Raw genomic sequence first — 22,812 nt, forward strand, 5'->3', positions numbered from 1 at the left:
TTAATATTTTTCGCAGCTCGAATTAGCTGTTTGTCCGAATCAACCTCGGACAATTATCCAGGGTCACCACGAGGAGGCCACTTAATAATTATACGTGGGGCACGTTGTTTAATGTTTTACGAAATACGCAACATGTCCTTCTACATCGATCCATTGTCCAGAGAGAAAGTCAGTGGGCTTAACGTGAGCACCCGCCACGATGGCTTAATCTCACGGTTCCTAGTATAGGATTAATTCAAGCGTCAATCACCGCCCCCTTGGAAGAATTCCGCAGGTACCAATTAAAGACAACACTGTTTGGTTAAGACTTCTACCTTGGTTTGGCACGAGAACTATCTAAGCCTCTTCCGAAATCTGGATCACGGAACCCGGATGCTCTACCCGCATTTGGGTGTTAAACCACAACCACCACGGTACTCCCCAAAGGGCCGCACCAACTAACCAGGACGGACAAGTTCCGTTGTCCAGAGAGTAAGAATGCTGAGAGTGGGAGCCGAGCGTCAGCCTCGAGAGCCGAAAGTTCAGCATGAAGTCGCAACTCGATCAGCGTACATCGCCGCTGCTGCTGATGATTTTTATACCCTGAACCCATTAAAAATGGGTAAAAAGGGTATAATGCATTTGTGCAAATGTACGAAGGAAGAAGGAAGCATCTCGGACCCCATAAAGTATATATATTCTTGATCAGCATCAATAGCCAAGTCGATATAGCCATGTCCGTTTGCCTGTCTGTCCGTATGTGCAACGAAAGGATATCAGAACCTATAAGCGCTAGAGAGTTGAAATTTTAGCTATAGGTCGTCCTAGTGCCTGCGCAGATTGAATTTGTTTCCGATAATCGATAATCTACTCCGTTTCCAAGCAATCGATTAAAATCGATATCGACATTATGTTTTTTGAGCAAATTGGGTAAATATTAAGAGCTAGAGTCACCAAACTTAATATGTTGCTTCTAGAATATTATTTATATATTAAGTATCTTTCATTTTATACGTATCACCACAGATCCCCGCTACCACCGCAGAGCTATAAATCAAGTAAATAACCCAACTTGTATTGCCCAGCTATTCAAGCCACAATTTTAATGCAATTTACTTTTTGAGAATACACAAATATTCTATGGTACAATAAGATATACTGTAGAAAATTTCATTACGATCGGTTAAGAAACATACATAAATTATGTGGTTTCACTGCCCACGTGTTTTGCGCCAGATATCGCAAATTCCAAGAATTTCTGTATACATGTACATATTCATGCGCGTCTGCTTCGAATTCTATCAACGGCATTGCAATTGCGATTGTAATGTTTTCTGTGCTGATATTTTAATTCGGTTTTTTCTCAATACGACTCAATTCAGGGTATTCCCTAGTCAGGAGCTCCCAACTAGAACCTCTTACTTCTTCTTAATATATGTATGTCTTATATGTATGCCGAAGAGCCTATCTTTTGAAGGAGGAATGGAACTTTTTATCAGCTACTTATATTGACAACATGGCCATAATAATGCCAACGGCCACACGGCGCTCGGCCATTTCGAAGGGCGTACCAGCAGTGGTCGGTAAGGTGAAAAAGAAGAAAAAGAACAGGGATAAGGAACTTGACAACGATTAAGATTAAGTAAGACATATTCTACCATTTTCTAGCTTCCGCTACAGACAACAATAACAGAAGAATTGGTATTCATCACACATAACTAAGACTAGATATTCTGAGAAATTTAAGCTAGTAAAGCTATTTTCACATGAAAAAGTGAATGGTTTGTTAAGGAAATTGCTGAGTAGCTGTTAAAGAAGAGAAAACTTCAGCGGAACTTACAATTTCTTATATGTTTACAGCAGTAAGAACAGTCTACAATTTATATTTTCAATTTCCAGAAATTCTCTACACCCATCGCCTGTTAATACGAATGAATCCTATAAAGTAATGGGAAACACCAACCAAAACATATTTAGCTTTAAAATGTTTTGGTTTCTTTTTATCGGTTTAAAAGACTAATTTAATAAACGAATCAAACATGTTTTTTTTCGGGTTTTCCAGGAAATTTAAAATATATAATTTACTTTTGCTGTTGTAAAACATACCTTACCAATTCAAAAATGCAACATAACACCAGCCGCAGATGCTGACATAGCTCTGGGCCGGATGTTCTTGCACGACGGCAGCGCACGAGGCGCAAGCTAAACATTCTAGCTTAGGTATTTTTGATCAATCTTTTGTAAATTTAGTTTTTAATGCGGCTTTCACTGAGGCACATCGGCCCAGGGACTTCGCGCTTAAATTAACTCACTCAATACGGCGTATCGGCCTAGTGTTTTAGAAATCATTATCCAAATAAAGTTCAATATAGATAATCCGCGAGGACAATTATTTAAATCTTAATTGGCGCCCAACTAGTGGTAGTTACGATTACCCACGCGATTGCAAAGAAAAAAATTCTTACTAAGTTTACATTAAGTCGCGGTCACACCAACAGTGCCGCGCAGTGAACATTACAAAAATAAAATAATACAAATAATAAGCTAATCACTAATAATAATAATAGTGACAGTGAGTTAACAAATGTAGTTGCGCAGTGAACACTACAACAAGAAGCAATAAGCTGCAGTAACAGTGAATTAGCGATTATAATCTCGTGATTCACAAAGGTGCGCTCAAGCGCAGTGCGATTTACATATATTTTTACACCGAAGCCGCTGGAGCTCTTCGGGCAGCGGAGACTGCGGCGAAGGGAGCGACTGGCATAAGAGAGTTCATGTGCCAAAGAGCTCCATGCAGGTGGCACGGCACACTGCGAGATCCAGCCGAGCAACCTGGAAATAATCACCTATGTAGATGACGGAATCATCATCCTCAACGACGGGTCCGCAAGGATTCAGGTGGACAACGGCACTGAGATCCAGAGTCCCGGGTATTGCTAATTCTCCCTTGCTGAACATCACTGCCAGCCAAGATGTCCTCAGCCTCCCTTACCTTTAGCGTTTGAGTGAACGTAATTTGGAGGTGATACAGCAATTCAAGAAAGACGCCGGAACTGATCAAGCTTATCGTGTGGCATTCATCATTGGAGCCATATGCTGTGCATTAATATTCATTGACCTCACTCTTTGGCGGATCATCGACGCAAGAAAAGTCTGCGAAGCGGTTACGAGAAGTCGTCGCCGGGATTGGGTCGGCCGAGGACGGCCTTATACTTGAAGGGGGAGTAGTTAACACATAACACTTAATATAGGATATTTCATAAGACCTTATGACCTTATGACCTTTGACCTTATGTCCGTTGCGTCCGTGAAAGTATTACAATCTGTTAATGCACTTCACTTTATCATTAAGTTCCCGAAAATTAAAATGGCTTGCAGAAAGGTGATGCTGTATCCAGTTGCACATGAGAATGCTGTGCTACAAATTGACGACAACATTATAGCTGAGTGCGGAGATCAAGTGCTTGCCCTTAAGAATTGCACTTCCACGCCGGGAGGAACCTTTTGTCAACTTTCACCGACCAGCTTTTGTGCAGAGAGCTGCATGCTGGTGGCTTGGCAAACTGCCAAATGCAGCCGAGTCACTTAGACCCGATCACATGGGTCGATGACGGAATTCTGATCATCAATAACCGGCCTGCTAAAGTTTGCGTTGACAACGGTAATGAGACTTGGGTTCACGGAACGAATCTAATCACGTTCAGTAATTGGGCTCTGATCAACGAAACTAAGTACTTGAATCGCAATAACGTCCAGAGTAAGTTCACGTGTTGAGACGTGTTGAGTCTCCCCTACCTTCATCGCCTGAATGAACGTAACCTGGAGATCATCAAGGAAGTCAAGGACGAAATTGGAAGCGTCGACAGCGTGGTAATAGCCTTCTTGTTGGGTGCTGTGTGTTGCACCATAATTTGCGTCGGAGTCACCTACCGTCGGTTCACCAAAAACATGGCATCGGCCAAGGAGATTAAGAAGGTGATCGCCGAGATAGGAACGGCCGAGGGCGGCCTTAACTTAGAAGGGGAGCAGTTAACAGAGGCCAACGACACCAGCTCCAGATGCTGATATAGCACTGAGCTAACAGGGGTCAGCAAAATGCAACATAACACCAGCCGCAGATGCTGACATAGCTCTGGGCCGGATGTTCTTGCACGACGGCAGCGCACGAGGCGCAAGCTAAGCATTCTAGCGGCCGTTGTGAAAGCACACAATAGCTTAGGTATTTTTGATCAATCTTTTGTAAATTTAGTTTTTAATGCGGCTTTCACTGAGGCACATCGGCCCAGGGACTTCGCGCTTAAATTAACTCACTCACTACGGCGTATCGGACTAGTGTTTTAGAAATCATTATCCAAATAAAGTTCAATATAGATAATCCGCGAGGACAATTATTTAAATCTTAATTTGTATCTTATTAAACAAAACAAAAAGGGAACAATTTTTAAAACATTGAAATAAATAAGATTCCAATAGAAATCAAACACACGGCACTGGCTTAAATTCGCCCACCCCTTGAAGGTGTTCTTGTGCGCACATGCAGACTTACATATGTATATACAAACATGTATAGATATCGGGTTTGTATTAAATTTCCAAACATATGCATTAAGAACGAAATTTACAAAGCTACGCCATGTGTAAGAGCGAGATATATTCTGTACGCCCTTGTATTTATATAAAATGTAAAACTTACTGACTGATTGTTCATTTACGCAAAACCAAATTATAAGAATATTTCACTGCAAGTGCCTATGTGGTGAAAGTTCACGCTGAGGCGGAGTCTTGGAAATAGAAAAAAAGAACGTTGGAATGAACATGTTTTGTACACCATCCAACAGGCCTCAAACTCATTATACCCTGAACCCATTAAAATGGGGTATAAGGGTATATTGTATTTGTGCAAAATCCAAATGTATGTAAAATGCAGAAGGAAGCTTCTCCGACCCTATAAAGTATATATATTCTTGATCAGCATCAATAGCCGAGTCGATCTAGCCAAAAAATAGAATATATATATGCATTTGATGTTGGAAGAAGAGGGTTCAGGTCGGGAGCTCCCGACTAGAACCTCTTACTTGCTAATTGATAGTTTTAAGAAATGATAGCAGACTAACACCATCTTCATTGAATTAAATAAGGCAATATCCGCAAGGCAATTTCACAAGTGATGCCCTCTCACCTTTCCAATTAATCCTCCTCATTGAATTTCAGGGTATTTAAGAACAGAATCCAAAACTTCTGTTCTTCTGTTCTGAAGTGTATTTTAGGACTTACATTGATGGCATTCTGTCCTGTTGTGAAACTATTAAATATAATAAGAAAGGTAATGACTTTCTATATGAGCCGTAGTCAACAAAGCCCTTATGGAGCTATATTTATCAAATCATCCACACCACAATATTTAATTTATCTATTGAATCTTAATTGTCGTAAAATAAAGCTTTCTGCAATATTTATTCATATAAAATGACAGCCGAAGTCAACTCTAATTGGTTGACTAGGAAAATAACCTTCTTTATGCCCTTATTTTTTAAATGTTGTTCACTTTACTTTGACTTATATGAGCCGTTTCGGTTTCCCTGTAATGAGTCGATTAGCATCATAGGGTATATTCTAAATCTTCTCTTCCTCTTATGCAATCTTTAATTGTTAACTTTTTGGCACGTAGATAATCTTAATATGGAGTCTTCTTTTAGTTTGTGTTTGCAGAGGGGGTCCTAGAGAAGGCCGCCTTCCAAAGCAGAACAAGTAAAGGAAACTGCAATAGACAGCACCCGGAGGATAGTGCAAATCCAAGTCTAACATAGTCCTGTGTGGACTCCGTTGCAGCACTGACTTGAGGCAGAGCCATAACTTAGACATCGATCAATACCATGCATTTAGCTCTACGCTGGCTGTAATTATTAGCCCGGTTAAGAGACGCTTCACTGGCAGGATCAAAAGCCACCCCGCCGAAGCAGCGCCCACTTCCAGACGCAAGAGATTTCAGTCAGGCAGGGAGATATCCTTAGAATCTTCCTAACCCTTAAAATAAACCGTAGCTTCAGCCCGACTGTCGCACTAGATTTTAGTATCGTCCCTAGGGGAGCCCATGTACCACCTTAAGCTGATTGGATCACTGGAGTGTTCTGAGCCGGCAGCAGATCAAATGACATAATGAAGTTTTCCTCCTTCAGCAGTTGTTCAGGGGTAACCTGAGACGTTCATAAGATTCCTTTGGAGAATTACGGCGGTTTGGATGATCCCAATCAAGAGCTAGAACTGTTGCCAGACAAAAGGATCTTCACCAGTAACTATGATTGGGGGATTTTTCTTTCTTGTCCCATTCGAAAAATCAGAATCCCGCGTGCATAATTTTAATACTTTGTGCAGCATCAGAGCAGGTCGGACTGAAAGGGGCCCTGCCTGTTAAAACTCTCTACAACCGCTTATCAAACGTGGTATTTATACTGACTTATTTTGATATTATAAACGACATAATAATAAGTCAATGATTCAGAATCATTTAATAATTCTGAATTGAGGCCGTACAGAAGCGTGGTGTCGATCGGCGGCCTAACAGACGATATGAAATTGGATTGCCGGTGCTAGCGTGTGGCTTGGTCGTGAGTTACAGGCAAGTCTGTATATAGGAAAAAAACATATATAAAATTTATAAAATTTACTCTCGTCTCCTTACAAATTTTAAATATCGCGAAAATCATCGAAAAAAGCATGCTCAACCTTCCGTTATTGTAAAAGTTATGCGATACTTAGTAGATACTAGTAGAAGTAGAGTGTTACCGAGATGCCTGGGCACGGGTCACTCAGCTCCTCAGCTCTGAGTCGACAGCAACACCAGCAAAAAAAAAAACAAAAATACTTTCCCCGGTAGGGGTCGAACTCGCGACAGACCGCACCACTTGCTATGCCTCTACTCAGCAGCCACACCAATAATTAGGTAGTTATGATTAAAAAAGGAACTAAAATAGCATTACAGAAAAAAGTCGCAATTACCATGCTGTTAGACTGCGAATCAGACGCGCATGAATGTGTGTGTGTAAATGTATACAGAAATTTTTGAAGTTATCACTAGCTGTCCCATCCAATTGCGCAGTTACATATAACTTTGGTTTTTTCTTAACCGATCTTTATGAAAATTTCTAAAGTATATCTTATTGTGCCATACAATACTTGTGCATTCCAAAAAAGTCAATTTCATTTAAATTGTGGCTTAGATTGGTTGGCAAAATAAGTTGGGTTATTAACTTGATTTATAGCTCTGGGGTGTTAGCGGGGAGGTGGCGATAGGTATAAAATGAAAGATACTTGATATATATATAATATTCTAGAAGAAACATATCATGTTTGGTGACTCTAGCTCTTTTTATTTACCCAATTTGTTCAATAAACAGGATGTCGATATCGATCTTATCGATTTCTTGGAAACGGAGTTAGTTATCGATAATCGGAAACAAACTCGATCTGCAGAGGCACTAGGATTACCTACATCTATTTAATTTCAAGTCCCTAGCTCTTATAGGTTCTAAGATCCTTGCGTACATACATACGAACAGACGGACGGACGGACAGACAGACGGACATTGCTAGATCGACTTCGCTATTGATGCTGATAACACAAACATTTGCATATTGCACAAATACAATAAACCCTTTTTACCCATTTTCAATGGGTTCAGGGTAGAAAAACCAACCATGAACTATTGGTACGGAAAATAAACATATATTCATTATATTTTCACTGATGATAAAAAAATCACCAAACATGAGTTGTTGTATAAAAAGTTATTGTAATTAAAATAAATAAAAAATAGTAAAAGTTTGTAAATAAATACCTTTCGATCAGCATATGATGAGTTCTTTATTTTTTCGATGCAATATTGACTGTTTGAGTAAATTTTGTTTGTGCTGGTTATCAGCAATGATCCTGTGGTTGAACTAATTACATGGCTTTCATCCGCGAAGGATTCCGGGTCCAAGCGAAATTTTGAGCATTCCAATCCGGTCAAAACTCCAAATTCTGCAAAAATTAAATAATAATATTTATTATATCTCTTGTAATAGATAATATTAATTTACCAATACAAATTGCAATAACCGTAAAAGATTGTAATAGTGGCCTATTCAGGAGTGCCCGAGTGGAAGATATCCCGAACCATGCGCTGAGTTGCCGCGTACAGACACAAAGACAAAATCAGAAAATCAGTATGCCCTGCCGTTGCACTGCCTCTTCCTCTTACTCCTAGAAATGCTCGATAGTTCCCAATCGCCAGCAATTGAAATGATCTGGTCAGATAGATAATCAATGCAAGACGGAGTGCCACTGCTTTCGTACAGGTATTTTGTTGAAAAGCCTGTGGCTGGCACCTATGATTGACGATGCCACTGCTTCCTGCTACACATCAATCTTACTGGCGGCAATGCATCAGTATACATCAACAAGCAAATTGATATTTTGAGAATTTATAATTCTGTGAGAAGTTTATATTTGAAATTCAACAATGTGTCTGAGCAGCTGTCGAGTAACTTTGACCCGAGCTTCGATTTTCTAAGCAACCAACCACTAAATCGCCGTTAGAGTGTTAATTTTTGAAATTGCCCTGTACATCTCCCAAACCCTTCGCCACTTTTTCTGTTCCTAGCAGTTTGGATTCATCACAATTGTTGTCGTTATCGGTTTCTTAAAGCGATTGTCCTGATGTCCCTTGGAATATTCTCTATAGAGCTCATCCTAGAACCTGGTCAGGTCAGCGAAATTTCTGTAGCACCGTCAGATTTGGCCGCAAGAGTAGACTTACGCGCAATCTTACCCAGAATGTTATTAGCAATCACGGTAAAAAATGTTCAATTCAGGTTATAAAAACCAAAACCAGGCCTTTCGTGTCAGCCTTCAGTTCCCATCAATACAAGATCCTGCCACAAAAACCTCATTTGTCGTCAGGACTAGTCTTAAAGTATTTTTACGCTTACACTTCCTTTGATTCTGATCAGAAACATGGCTAAATTCAGCAAAAAGAATATTAAGTGTAAATATTAAAAAAAAAAAAACATAGTAAGTCTGGGTAGTTTTGTCTGACTTTTCCAAATACTCCAAAGCGAAGTCAAACTTATTTTTTATAAATTTTTAACCCTACGAGTATTACTGTTAATCTCTGTACAGGTTTTTTTCAGTCAACTTTTTCCTCGTTTTTCCCTAATAACATATCTTACCCTGTGTTTGTGGGGGAGGCGTCAGTTAAGTAATGCTTCAGGTTAAAAATCAGTCTGATTTTTATTTAATATAGTGGAACTGTATTAAAAATTCGTCTTCTGTTTTTACTTTTCATTGGGAAGAATCTTATATCATTCCTGTACACAGGTTTGATGGAAAGTCTAATATAAAAAACAAGAGGTTCTAGTCGGGAGCTCCCGACTAGGGGACACCCTGAACCCTCTTCTTCCAACATCAAATGCATACATATATATTTTATTTGGAAGCTATATGTCAAGTTTGCTGACTCTAGCTCTTATTATTTACCAAAATTGCCCAAAAAACAGGTTATCGATATCGATGTTTATCGATTGCATGGAAACGGAGTAAGTTATCGATTATCGGAAAGAAACTCGATCTGCGCGGGAGCTAGGAGCAATTACATCTAAAATTTCAAGTCTCTAGCTCTTATAGGTTCTGAGATACTTGCGTTCATACACACGAACGGACGGACAGACAGACGGACATGGCTAGATCGACTCGGCTATTGATGCTGATCAAGAATATATATACTTTATGGAGTCGGAGTTGCTTCCTTCCTGCCTGTTACATACATTTGGATTTTGCACAAATACAATATACCCTTATACCCATTTTTAATGGGTTCAGGGTATAATTAGAGAGGCATTGCTAAACTGTCGACTATCCCTAAATTGTTAAAAACAATATTAACTATGATTTTGCAGCTTGTCTGCAAAGCTGATGTCTCCAATGCATTTCTTTCTATATTGCAAACTGATTTTATTCACACCGACTGCTGAGGTAGACTACATTGAAACTTGACCCTTTACTCTTTACTGAAGTATTTACATTTCTGCAGCTTGGCCAGTCAATTCACTTGAATTATTTAATGTTTATAACCCTTACTTATCGTGTTAGCTTAACAATCAACAATAATCCTTTGCAAATTGTACTAATAGTTAAGGACCTAGGGGTTATTTTTGATTGTCAGCACTGCTTTAATCTCCATATCGTTAATGCTTATGAGGCCAAAGGTGTTCGTAGTTTAATAAAACGTTAGTTCTAGGACTTTAACGATGTCTTCGTAACCGATGTTCTGTACATCCCGCTTGTGCGTACCGTATTTGAGTTCTGCTCATGTATCTGGTCTCCACAGTGTAATATAATTACCACAGTGTAATATCAGTACCGATTTATTTCTATTTTTTCATTTTACTTTACAAGGGTAAGCTGGGACGCCAATCCTCGGTTACCACCATTTTCCAGCTGGCTTTTTCTACTTAATCTTTCCTCTTAAGTCAACCGTAGGACAATTCTCTATATTGTCTTCCTACATAAGGCAATTATTGGCGACATTGATCCCTCCAGACCCTCAGTAAATTATTGCCCTTTTTCTACCTACGTACACTACAGACGCATAGTCAAACTCATTGCGTATATTATGTAATGATTTTAATAGGTTGTAACCCGTCTATAGAACTTTCTCTACTTATAATAAAATCCTTACTTTAAAAATCAGCTACGAGTAGGAGCATAGCTTACCGGACAGGCTATAAAATTATAATTTCCCCCACCGTCAGTCGTTTTATATCACTATTTCTATACTATATCAACTAAACATTCTGTAGCCTATTTCAGATTTTAATACTACTCTCCATTTTTTTTAACTTATTTATAACTCATTTATAACATGTACGAAACTTTCTTGCTTAACAAGTTTTTTTTGAAAAGCCAACTAAGATAGTTTCTTATTTATAATAGTCCTTACTGATTAGTGTGCTAACTTTTCTTATTCCAAGATCATTACTCCTTTCATGTATACTTCAGCTTCTTTTACTTTTACAATATTATTCTCTTTTCTTTACCGATTCTTTCCTCCACTTCTGTTTCACTTACTTTCGATTTCTGACAACTTCCATTCTAGCCATTTCAGTTAAATCATTGACAACAGCTAATTTTATTATACCCTGAACCCATTAAAAATGGGTATTTGTGCAAAATCCATGTCCAAAATCCATGTATGTAACAGGCAGAAGGAAGCATCTCCGACCCCATAAAGTATACATATTCTTGATCAGCATCAATAGCCGAGTCGATCTAGCCATGTCCGTCCGTCTGTCTGTCCGTCCGTCCGTCCGTCCGTCCGTCCGTCCGTATGTATGAACGCAAGGATCTCAGAACCTATAAGAGCTAGAGACTTGAAATTTTATATGTAGATGCTCCTAGTTCCCGCGCAGATTGAGTTTGTTTCCGATAATCGATAACTTACTCCGTTTCCATGCAATCGATAAAAATCGATATCGACATCCTGTTTTTTTTAGCAAATTGGGTAAATAATAAGAGCTAGAGCCACCAAACATGATATGTTGCTTCTAGAATATTATAGATATTTCAAGTATCTTTCATTTCATACCTATCGCCACCTCCCCGCAACCACCCCAGAGCTATAAATCAAGTTAATAACCCAACTTTTTATTGCCAACCAATTTAAACCACAATTTAAATGCAATTGATTTTTTCAGAATACACAAATATTCTATGGTACAATAAAATATACTGTAGAAAATTTCATAAAGATCGGTTAAGAAAAACCAAAGTTATATACAACTGCGCAATTGAATGGGGCAGCAGCTTTAAGAATTTCTGTATACATGTACACACACACATTCATGCGAGTCTGCTTCGCATTCTAATAGCATCGTAATTGCAATTTTTTTTTGTAATGTTATTTTAGTTCCTTTTTTTATCATAAGTACTTAATTGTTGGTGTGGCTGCTGAGTAGAGGCATAGCAAGTGGTGCGGTCTGTCGGGAGTTCGAGCCCTACATCATTAGTCTAAGCTAACTGTAGATGAGAAGGCTGCATTATATAGTCTTCGATATATAATTTACAATCTGCAAAATTTAAAATGGCGTGAGGAATTCATTACATTAAACGGTAGAAACCCTATTAAATCTACAAAAAGTCAATGCTTGAATTTAAGAAGAGGAACGAATTTCGATTATGGGCAGGCGATTGCTAAATGCCTATCTACCAACTGGCACAAAGCACCCTATTTTAATGCCTAAAGATCATATTGTCGTGAATGCACTAAATAATTGTACTCATCCAATGAATTTACATTCCAGGGATCAATCGTTATGCGCCTTCTTGCAGCAGAATTAATGGATCATCAATTTAAAAAAATTGGCTTGCAATGCGGTACGAAGTTTAATTATTTGCTTTCGGCCTCGAACTGTCTTGGGCAATCAGTTAATGCGACCGCTGTAAGAAAGCCATTGGCGAGGCAGTAATTACCCCATTCAACAAGCAGGACTAGACTTGGATGCATTTTAACATATTAAGGAAGCTCCTAGTCAAGGTGTATCTCGCTGTGTTCGCGCGCTTCCTGATGAAGGCGTGCCATAGAGAGATCGTATAGGACTTGAGAACTAGTATCTTCATATCGGCACTTTGGTTTTTTGCCAGACGTGACCTAAGCTCCGACTTATTCTGCGACAACGTCACAAACTTCGCAGGCGCATCATGAAAGCTGAGCCAAACTTTTGACCAGCCGGGCCAAGGTTTATCAACGACACATGCAATCAACGAGGGGTCATTTTTCATTTTATCCCACCACGGTCACCTCACTTTGGGGAGTTATTTGAGAGCGCAGCTGCGGTTAAGTGCGCAAACAGCATGGCTCAATTGCGAGAATATCTTAACAGGACGTTGTTCGCCCAGTGCAACTATTAGACGTAGCACTGGTCAACCTATAGATGACCAACCATTGAAAGAGGATTCTAATAATACACAATATAAACTGAGTACTACACTTTGATGCAGGAACGCTCAAAATGGAGAACGACTGCGGGTAGCATAAAATCGGGAATCAAGTTCAGATCGCCGAAGACAACGCACCCCCTGGACAATGGTTACTAGGAATATTGTCAGAACTGCATCCCGGATGCGATTGCGCAGTGGCACTCGTGACTCTCAAGACCAATAACTGTCGATATTGTCGATCGACGTATAGTACATTGAAGTGTAATCAGTATTCTGTCGCGTAAAAGAGTTGAAGCGGAACTGATGTGCAACTTTTCTGGGAAGGATGATTTTCCGAATCATTATTAATTTCAACGCTCGTGGAGGACTCTAGCTCGAACAGTAGCTTTTATTTATTTTTTCATAATATTGCATAATATCACTGTGCTTGCTGCAATGTAAACTAAGTACATAGTTCTGCAGGGTAACGCACGTACATTTAAGATTTTAACAAACTTTTGCAATATGTATTTGCATGAATATTCTGCGAAACCGATCTGCAACTGTCCACATAATCGGGATATCGAATTAGGATTTATATATTACCAATGTAGCCTTGAATTGACTGCCAAAGAGCTGTGCCAGCGATTCAGTACTCTCGATTCAAAGTGCTGAATGGGCGGTAGCAGGAAAGCAAGCTAATGAATGATTAGCCACGGGAGGATCCCCAAGGTGACCTCTACAGGCCCCAAGCCCGCTTGCTTCGATTTTTTATCTACTGGCAGCATCATTCCAATGAATGCGCTTATGACGATCTTAAATAAAGAAATAATGTAAGCAAGCACAACATGTGCCAGTGTTCCTGTTTGAACTAGTAAAAAATTACACAAGCTTAGCTCTAAAAGCTCTTTTATCCGCGTACTTGTGAACTTTCGAGCTTTCATAGGAGAGCTTTTACTCCACCGACTAATACAAACAGATCAATGACCAATAAGAAGCTTGCTGGCGCGACGCCATCGCAAAATAGACGGGTCCTCGAGGAGTTTGATATTGACGAGGTGCATTTGTACACCACAGAGGCGTTAAGACATTCGCACTAGCTACTACTCTGGTCAGTTCGCAAAAAAACGAGGGTGGCGAGGGACAATGCTATTGGCCGAAGCCTTCAAATAAAGGAAAGTACCCACAAAAAATCTGAAAACCAGCAACGTCCCCTACTCCCAGCGCCACCTTGACAACTGGCAACAAATTTCACGAACAACTCGCCAAGTCGCATCTTTTTATATGTAGTCCTTATGCAGGCTCCTACTAATAGGGACGCGCTTCGCATTATCAAGGTTGACCTCAACGGATCCAAGTCGAGCTCCCGGAAAAGAAGAAATGCTTCAGGCCTCAGAAAAAACTATTATCTTAAAACGGTTGCAGGTCTGCGATGCTCAAACTGAGAGGCGAACCCAGCTGCTTCCTATAAAGGATGTATAGCATACCAGCAACGCTTGAATGCCAGACACACAGCCATCAATTTTGCACCTCCTGTACGCCACAACCAACAGCAGCCTGAACAGCGCACGAAATCGCAGTTCGTACCCTCCTGAATTGTGTATCAAGTCCAGTCGTATGCTGATGCGCTGTGGCCAAGCCGAAATATACACCAGCAACTTGCACAAGTGTAGCCCCAATATCAACTGCAAGGGGCAGGATGCATTCCTCGGAAGCAACCTCCGCAGTCGATCGCAGCACTAAATAACGCAGTCTCAACTATCCAGGTCAGCATCAAGGAGCTGAAGGGCGCGCAAGGTCCTTCACAACTCGCTGTTCCCATTCACCGAAAAAAATGGTTGCCCGGATGCGCCTCGGATCGTGGAACGCTCGCAGCATCATACAAAATGCAAACGAGCTTAAACTGATTCAGAGAAAGCACGAAGTAGACATCATGCTTTTCTCAGAAACCCACTTACACGCAGGTCTGAAAGTGGCCATGTAGGTGTATGTTTGCTAACGCGTGGGTCACCCAGCTGGTCGTGCCAGAGCAGGTGCTGCGGTGCTTGTCAAACAGGACCTTGTACACTCCAACAAATGGGTGCCATTATGGTGGTACACCTTTTTGGCCGAAATACTTATAGCTGCAGCGTATGTACCACCAAGCCTTTCCCGACGCCGAGCTGAATTCGCCAAGTCGATCTGCCACTCCTTGCATGTCGCGGCTGCCAACGCTGCGCCAGCACAAATGTACTCTACTTCCACAAGCCAACACATAAGGATGCTTGCCTCCCATCGTTGAAGGTCTTCTTTCAATGAAAAAGCGACTAAGGAGGGTGTACGTCCGTACCAAGAACTAGGATCGACTGAATCTATCACCACTAGGGTCAGAAAGAAGTTGACTATCCTAAAGAAAAACCTTTACCACAGTTTGTGACATCCCGATTGAACTGGGGCTAGATCTCCAAAGCACGGAGCGGAAGCCTCCGCCTGAAACCTGGAAGAGCGTTTCATGCCGTTTGAGATCGCATGACAAGACAGGATACAGCAAGTCGCGCAAATTCTCAAGGTGCCTCTCCAAGTGTCCCTCGTTGTATCACCAATCCCCCAAAAAGTGAAGCAATGAATTAAGAGCATAAAAAATAGCCCAAAACCCCTGGGCCACACAACTCGCTGCTTCTTCAATGCAGCCCTTCGGCAAGGTCACATTCCAGTGGACTATAAGAAGGCACAAATCATTCATTCTATCGCCCATCATCCTCCTGTCTGCCTTCTGAAAGATTCTGGAAAGACGCATTCTTAAAAGAATCCTGGATACCAAGGAGGTAAAACGCTCAATACCGATGTTCCAGTTTGGGTTCCGACTCAAGCATGGTACCCTGGAGCAGCTTCGTCGGGTCACAAACTTCATCTTGGACGGCTTCCATAGGAAGGAGTATTTGGTGGCAGCACATTGGCCTTTAACAAGCCTTCGATAGGGTGTGGCATGCAGGTCTCCTTTTCAAGAAAATGACAATCCGCAGCTCTAAGGCATCATTCAGAGCTTTACAGGGCAGCGTTTTGGGTCCCACACTATACAGCCTCTTTACGCACGACATGCCCACGGCAAACGAAATCGCTCTGATCAGTCGGCAGGACCTTCTAGTGGCCACGTTTGCTGATGATACGGCAATCTTTGCCAAAACCAATGTGTGTATGAAGCGACGGATATCCTGCAGGAGTACCTCAAGCTCTTCGAAAACTGAAAAAAAGTGCTTCGCTGCCCTTTTGCTTGAGGATGGACTTAAGTTATTTATCATCGCCACATATGAAGAGGTTGCCAAGATCAGCGCCGCTGTATCAGCAACCGAGCTGGAGGGGAAAGGATCCTCCCGGCAAGCCGGAGCACGACCCCGACTCATATCAGCCGATTAGCCGGCTGCCTGTGCTACCAAAGGTCTGGAAAAGACTTGTCGCAGCAAGACTCATGGACATTGCTAAATCCTGGCTCTTGATTCTATCAATTCATCGAGATATCCTAGAAGCGTTCGATAAAACAATCGTTTTGTGTGGCGGTCCTTGTCGACGTAAGCCAGGCATCTGATCGATCTGTCACCTAGATCCGCTTGCAAAACAATCGCGGACTGCTTTCAAATGGTAAATGCAGCGCGGGTCTACCTGTGCCTTCTCAGCAACTGCTGGAATGTCAAACGAAGACAGACTGAAGAGGACTGCCACAAGCGCTTAGATTAAACGGGCTAACGCTTAGCCAAGGCCGCGAAACAAATTAAATGGACCCTCACTCTTGACAATCGCCTAACTTTGGCTAGCCACATTAAGAAAACTGTTCTACGCTGCAATAAAAGACTAACTAGCAAACTTTCCATGGTTACTTCCTTTGATTGGGATATAATCGCAATTTCACAAACAACCCGCAAGCCCCACCGTTGCTCTCGCAAAGAAAACTATTCTTTGCTTAATCAACGTATTCATGCAATTTTTTTTATTTTTTATTTTAAATATGACTCGGTTGATATGAATATTGCTATTCATTTTTTTACAACACCCTGAACTCCCTCTTAGATGTTTGTATTTACAGCTCAATTCCTTCAATTGATTCTTCAAAACCACCATGGCTCCCAGACTACCAAACCAAAAAAAGTATTAAGTATAAATATTTTAAAATGTTTAATAGTCGAGTATTGACTTGTCTAATAACCTTTGTCTAATTGCTCAAAATCCGAGACAGTTTTATAATTTTGTTAACTTGAAGCTAGCAATGATTCTGATTCTGCTACTTTCCCATCCCTCTCTCCTTCCTGCTATAAATTCTTTAAAATCTTCTTACTCGCCTGAGCCTGAGAATATTTCCAGTTGTCTAAATTTTATTTCTCCATACCTCGTGAAATAGCATCATTCAAAATTAATGTTTCACATGATTCGTTTCAAATCATTTACGATTCTAAATTTTGGCTTCCACACATGATTGTCCACGAGCTTAAGCAAAATAAGTAAGATGCTCTAGTCGGGAGCTTCCGACCAGGGGAAACCCTAAACCCTCTTCTTCCAACACCAAGTACAGCTCGCGCTACGCGTTCGCTTGCTTTAGTAATAGTAATAATAAATAAAAAATAGTTTGCTCGGTAGGGTTTGAACTCGAACTGGCTATTGATGTTGATCAAGAATACATATACTTTATGGGTTCGGAGATGCTTCCTTCCGCCAGTAACATACATTTTCACAAATAGATTATACCCTTTCTACCCATTTTTAATGGGTTCAGGGTACAAAAACGGAAAGCAGCCTTACGCTGTCACACTTCCAGTCCCCTCGACACAAGGTCCGACCGTTACTGCCACAAAAAGCTAACTTCGTCTTCCGAACTAGCTTCTATTCTTTATCAGAATGTCAGAAGTCTCATTTATAAGCTTAAAATTCGTCTTATGGCTATTACTACCCTCGATTCGGAAATAAATGCATTTTTAGTAACATTGTTTAACTCAACCATTTTTGATTTTGAAGATTATTAAAAAAAATTCATTGTGCATAGAAATGATTGGTCAACTCGAGGTGGTGGGGTATTAGCTGCCGTTATGTAATGTTCGTGATAATGTCCTATTTATAGTGCTTGGAGATTTTAATTTGCCGAACATTTCTTGGTCAATGTTCACTGGCGACAATTTTTCAAATACCCTCAGCGCGGCATGAGCTTATAGCGTGCCAGACCTTTCGTTGTTTCAAATCAATTCAATTTCTAATCATTTGAATAAAACAATTGATATTGTATTTGTCAACGTTTATCTTATTGCTAATGTGTCCAGGGCCCCTTTTATATCTCTTCCTGAGGATGTATAACATCCTATTTTAAGGGCTGCAATGTTTAATTGCAATCCTCTTATTGCTCATTTACCAACTACCAACAGGCCGCGCCGTTGTTTTCACAAAGGAAACTATTTCTTGCCTTATTAACGTATCATGCAACCGATTGGTCATTTTTATAAGACTCGGTTAATATTTATATTGCCATATTTTTTTTTACAACACGCTGAACCCCCTCTTAGATGTTTGTATTCACAACTCAATTACTTCAATTGCTTTTTCAAAGCCACCATGGCTTTCTCCCAGACTATTAAACCAGAAAAATTAAGTTTAAATATTTTATAGCCAAGTCTAACTTATTGTTTTCGCGTTCTCAGTGCTATTAGAATTATTTTACTGGTTGCAAAAAGCAATTTGCCCAAAATACGAGACAATTTTATAATTTTGTAAGCTTGAACCGTAAATCTTCAAAATTGCCATCTTCTTTTTCTCTCGGGATGATTAAGTTAGCTGATGCTGCTAACCTTTTTTGCTGATTTTTTCCAATCAACTTTCTCCCCTGTCTGTTCTAATAATGATTCTTACCTTATAATAATATAGTATAGTAATATAGTATGGTATAAGCCCTGTTGGACCAATATAGTAGTGCTTCTCTCTTTGGTCCATTGCTAAAGCCATTTAATCCCTCCCTAAAAATGTTTGTCTTTTCATCTTTTTGGATGGAATCTTATATCAATCCTCTACCTACGTGCATAACAGATTACGCTATGTACAATTCTTCTCGTGTTCTATGCAAAGTTTACACTAGTTCTTCACCGAACCTTCTCCCCACTTAATAAAATCATTGCTTTTAGGATACCTCAGGGAACTCACTCCGCTATGAGTAGGTGTATAGCTTGCCGGACAGGCTATAAATTTCCCCCATCGGGTTGGTGATTTCCCATCACTATCTATTTATCCTATCTACTAAACAATCTATATACCTAGTATAAATATCTTTCCTTTTTAAAAAATATTTTTTTAACTTTTTCCAATTTATTGTATTTTCCTAAATAATATAGTAAATTTGGATTGTTTTTAGTTTTTTCAAGAAACACTTTGTTTTCTCCTAACACCTTTCTTCTTAGCTGTAGGCTCTAATAACGTCACTACAAAAATTATCTGTGAAAAGGGGCATAGATGACCGGACTGAAAAATAAAACACCTCAATCGAATCGGTAATACTATTGGATAACTGTGTGTTCTAATTTAGGCTTTTATTATTTTCAATGAACATAATCTTATGTATTAAACAATGCGACAAACACTTATTTATGTCGACCATTAATAAATAAATAATAATGAAAGGTTTATTTACTTAAAAAGTGTAGCACCCATCTTGTGATACGCTGAGGCTTGGCGAATCCTAACCAACAACGGCCTATACATCTGTCGGTTAGCGGCACACGCTAATATGCTTGCCAGCAACCTTTAGAGTGTCCATTCCATCAGAAGTCTAAGTAGAGGTTCCTTGCCAAAATACTCCCCCAACACCAACAACCACGTCCAAGACAACAAAATTCAATAATAGTCAAAATTCTAACATAAAATGTAAGAAACCTGCCCCTTTATTATGAAAGACAAATAAATGGCAGAGAGATCTTAAAAGCTGCTTAAAAATCAAATGATGAAAAAAAATAAGAGCTCAAATCAATGCAAGAAAAAATTAAGATTTATTTTTATGAAGCGTGGTTGCATTGCAAAGCCACAAAGGAGAATATGCTCTAATCATGCGATCATGGGATGCTAATCTAATTTGGTTACGCAGATCTGCGCCAACACTTATATTGACACGCGTTTGCGGCAGCTGGCGCAAATTGCAATTACTGCATGCATGCATATACGACCGTATTCTATAGAATAGTATATATCTTGCCACCCGTTGGCCTTCACCCCATATACCTAGTCGGCATAAGTATTTTGACGAAACCTTTATTGAACATAGCCCTGCTCAGTATCGTTAAATGACGGTACGAAATTGATGCGCAAAACAAAAAGTCAATTTTTAAGCATGGAAACATGAAACTTTTGCGTGGCATAAGTATTTTGACTGAATCTTTGTGTAAATATGTTTAAACTTTGGAGCATGTTGAAGTCGCACAACTTTTTTTTTAAGTTAAATTGATATTACAATTAAACTTAAATGTAAAAAAAAATTTTGATAAAAAAGGATTATAAAGCAGGGGTAAAACGGAAGTGTTGAGTTTGGGTACCAGATCTTTGATGGTAGCCAAGTTTAAAGGAGGAACGGCAGTAAAAGACATTGCAAAAGATGTGTCGAGTCAAACTGTGCAATATCAAAATAACAAGTTTAACAAGTTTAACAAGTAAGAGGTTCTAGTCGGGAGCTCCCGACTAGGGGATACCCAGAACCCTCTTATTCCAACACCAAATAAATTAATAAAAAAAAGTTCCCTTGGCAGGGCTCGAATTTGCAACTGACCGCATTACTTACTGTCGACTCTACTCAACAGCCACACCAGCAAAAAAAAAAAAAAATAATAATACTTTCCGCGGTAGGGCTCGAACTCGCGACAGACCGCACCACTTGCTATGCCTCTACTCAGCAGCCACACCAACAATTAAGTAATTATGATAAAAAAGGAACTAAAATTACATTACAAAAAAAAGATGCAATTACCATGCTATTAGAATGCGAAGCAGACGCGCATGAATGTGTGTGTGTACATGTATACAGAAATTCTTAAAGCTGCTGCCCATTTCAATTGCGCAGTTGCATATAACTTTGGTTTTTCTTAACCGATCTTTATGAAATTTTCTACAGTATATCTTATTGTACCATAGAATATTTGTGTATTCTGAAAAAATAAATTGCATTTAAATTGTGGTATAAATTGGTTGGCAATAAAAGTTGGGTTATTAACTTGATTTATAGCTCTGGGGTGGTAGCGGGGAGGTGGCGATAGGTATGAAATGAAAGATACTTGAAATATCTATAATATTCTAGAAGCAACATATCATGTTTGGTGGCTCTAGCTCTTATTATTTACCCTATTTGCTAAAAAAAACAGGATGTCGATATTGATTTTTATCGGTTGCTTGGAAACGGAGTAAGTTATCGATTATCGCAAACAAACTCGATCTGCGCGGGAACGAGGAGCATCTACATCTAAAATTTCTCTAGCTCTTATAGGTTCTGAGATCCTTTGACTCATACATACGGACGGACGGACGGACGGACGGACGGACAGACAGACAGACGGACATGGCTAGATCGACTCGGCTATTGATGCTGATCAAGAATATATGGATTTTTCACAAATACAAAATACCCTTATACCCATTTTTAATGGGTTCAGGGTATAAAAAGCAAAGCGACATTAGTAACATAACGAGATCAGGTGCTAAGCGCAAAACAACGCCCACTCAAGCAGATTATTGGAACTTGACTGCCAAAACCCCAAACAGTAAGCACATTGTCCGACGACGTTTAAAGTATATTTTTACACAAGTAAAGCTAAGGATGTGCCGTTTAACAAAGGCAAACAAAGCAAACATCTGCACAAGCCAAAGAGCTTCTGGAGAAGCTTTCTATGGACAGATGGACTCGTCAAAAATAAACTATTTTTTGTAAGATTGCCAAGGGAAGTAAGGCAAAAGAAACAACCCGCTTGTCAAAAAGCGTGCCATGGTTGAGGCTCTCATGTTCTAGATATGTGTTGCGTATAATGGGCTTGGTGACTTGGTTCCTATCACCGACTCGATGAACCAAAACCAATATTTGATCATCCTAAATGAAAACAAGTAAGAGGTTCTAGTCGGGAGCTCCCGACTAGGGGATACCCTGAACCCTCTTCTTCCAACATCATATATATATATATATATATATATATATATATATATATATATATATATATATACAATCCCAGGTTTTTTTTTTAGCTTTTGCGTTTCTATTTAGAATTAGTGGATACTTCAAATAGTTTTTATTTTAAATAATATGCACTAGGCGGAATAATTACTTTGACGAATGAAAAATCGTGTATTTATATGTTTAGCTTTTAAAAAGCTTTGTAGAGAATTCTTTTTATACCCTGAACCCATTAAAAATTGTGCAAAATGCAAATGGCAGAAAGAAGCATCTCCGAGGCCATAAGGTATATATATTCTTGATCAGCTTGTCCGTCCGTCCGTCTGTCCGTCCGTCCGTATGTATGAACGCAAGGATCTCAGAACATATAAGAGCTAGAAACTTAAATTTTAATATTCCATCGCATTCTAACAGCATTGTAGTTGCGACTTTTTTCTGTAATGCTATTTTAGTTCGTTTTTTTCTCATAAGTACTTAATTATTGGTATGGCTGCTGAGTAGCGGCATAGCAAGTGGTGCGGTCTGTCGCGAGTTTGACCCCTACCGGGGAAATTATTTTCAATTTTTTTTTCCTGGTGTGGCTATAGACTAGAGTCGACAGCAAGCAATGCGGTCAGTTGCGAGTTCGAACCCTTCCAAGGGAACTTTTTTATACCCTGAACCCATTAAAAATGGGTATAAGGGTATATTGTATTTGTGCAAAATTCAAATGTATGGAACAGGCAGA

General features: G+C 39.7%; 1 protein-coding gene across 1 annotated transcript in view; it reads right to left on the reverse strand.

Annotated features, from left to right (window-relative positions):
- Positions 1-8,135, reverse strand: part of LOC115763950 (G-protein coupled receptor Mth2) — a 110,602-nt gene extending 102,467 nt beyond the window's left edge. Inside the window, exons 1-2 of the mRNA XM_030706743.1 lie at positions 8,062-8,135; positions 7,818-8,002 (exon numbers count right to left, since the gene is read on the reverse strand). The gene's annotated coding sequence lies outside the window, so the exon portion shown is untranslated. The remainder of the gene's footprint in view (positions 1-7,817; positions 8,003-8,061) is intronic.
- Positions 8,136-22,812: the final 14,677 nt, after the last annotated feature.

The sequence above is a fragment of the Drosophila novamexicana genome, unplaced genomic scaffold (genome assembly GCF_003285875.2).
Source record: "Drosophila novamexicana strain 15010-1031.04,08,12 unplaced genomic scaffold, DnovRS2.1 tig00000796-arrow-arrow-pilon, whole genome shotgun sequence".
NCBI classification, from domain to species: domain Eukaryota; kingdom Metazoa; phylum Arthropoda; class Insecta; order Diptera; family Drosophilidae; genus Drosophila; species Drosophila novamexicana.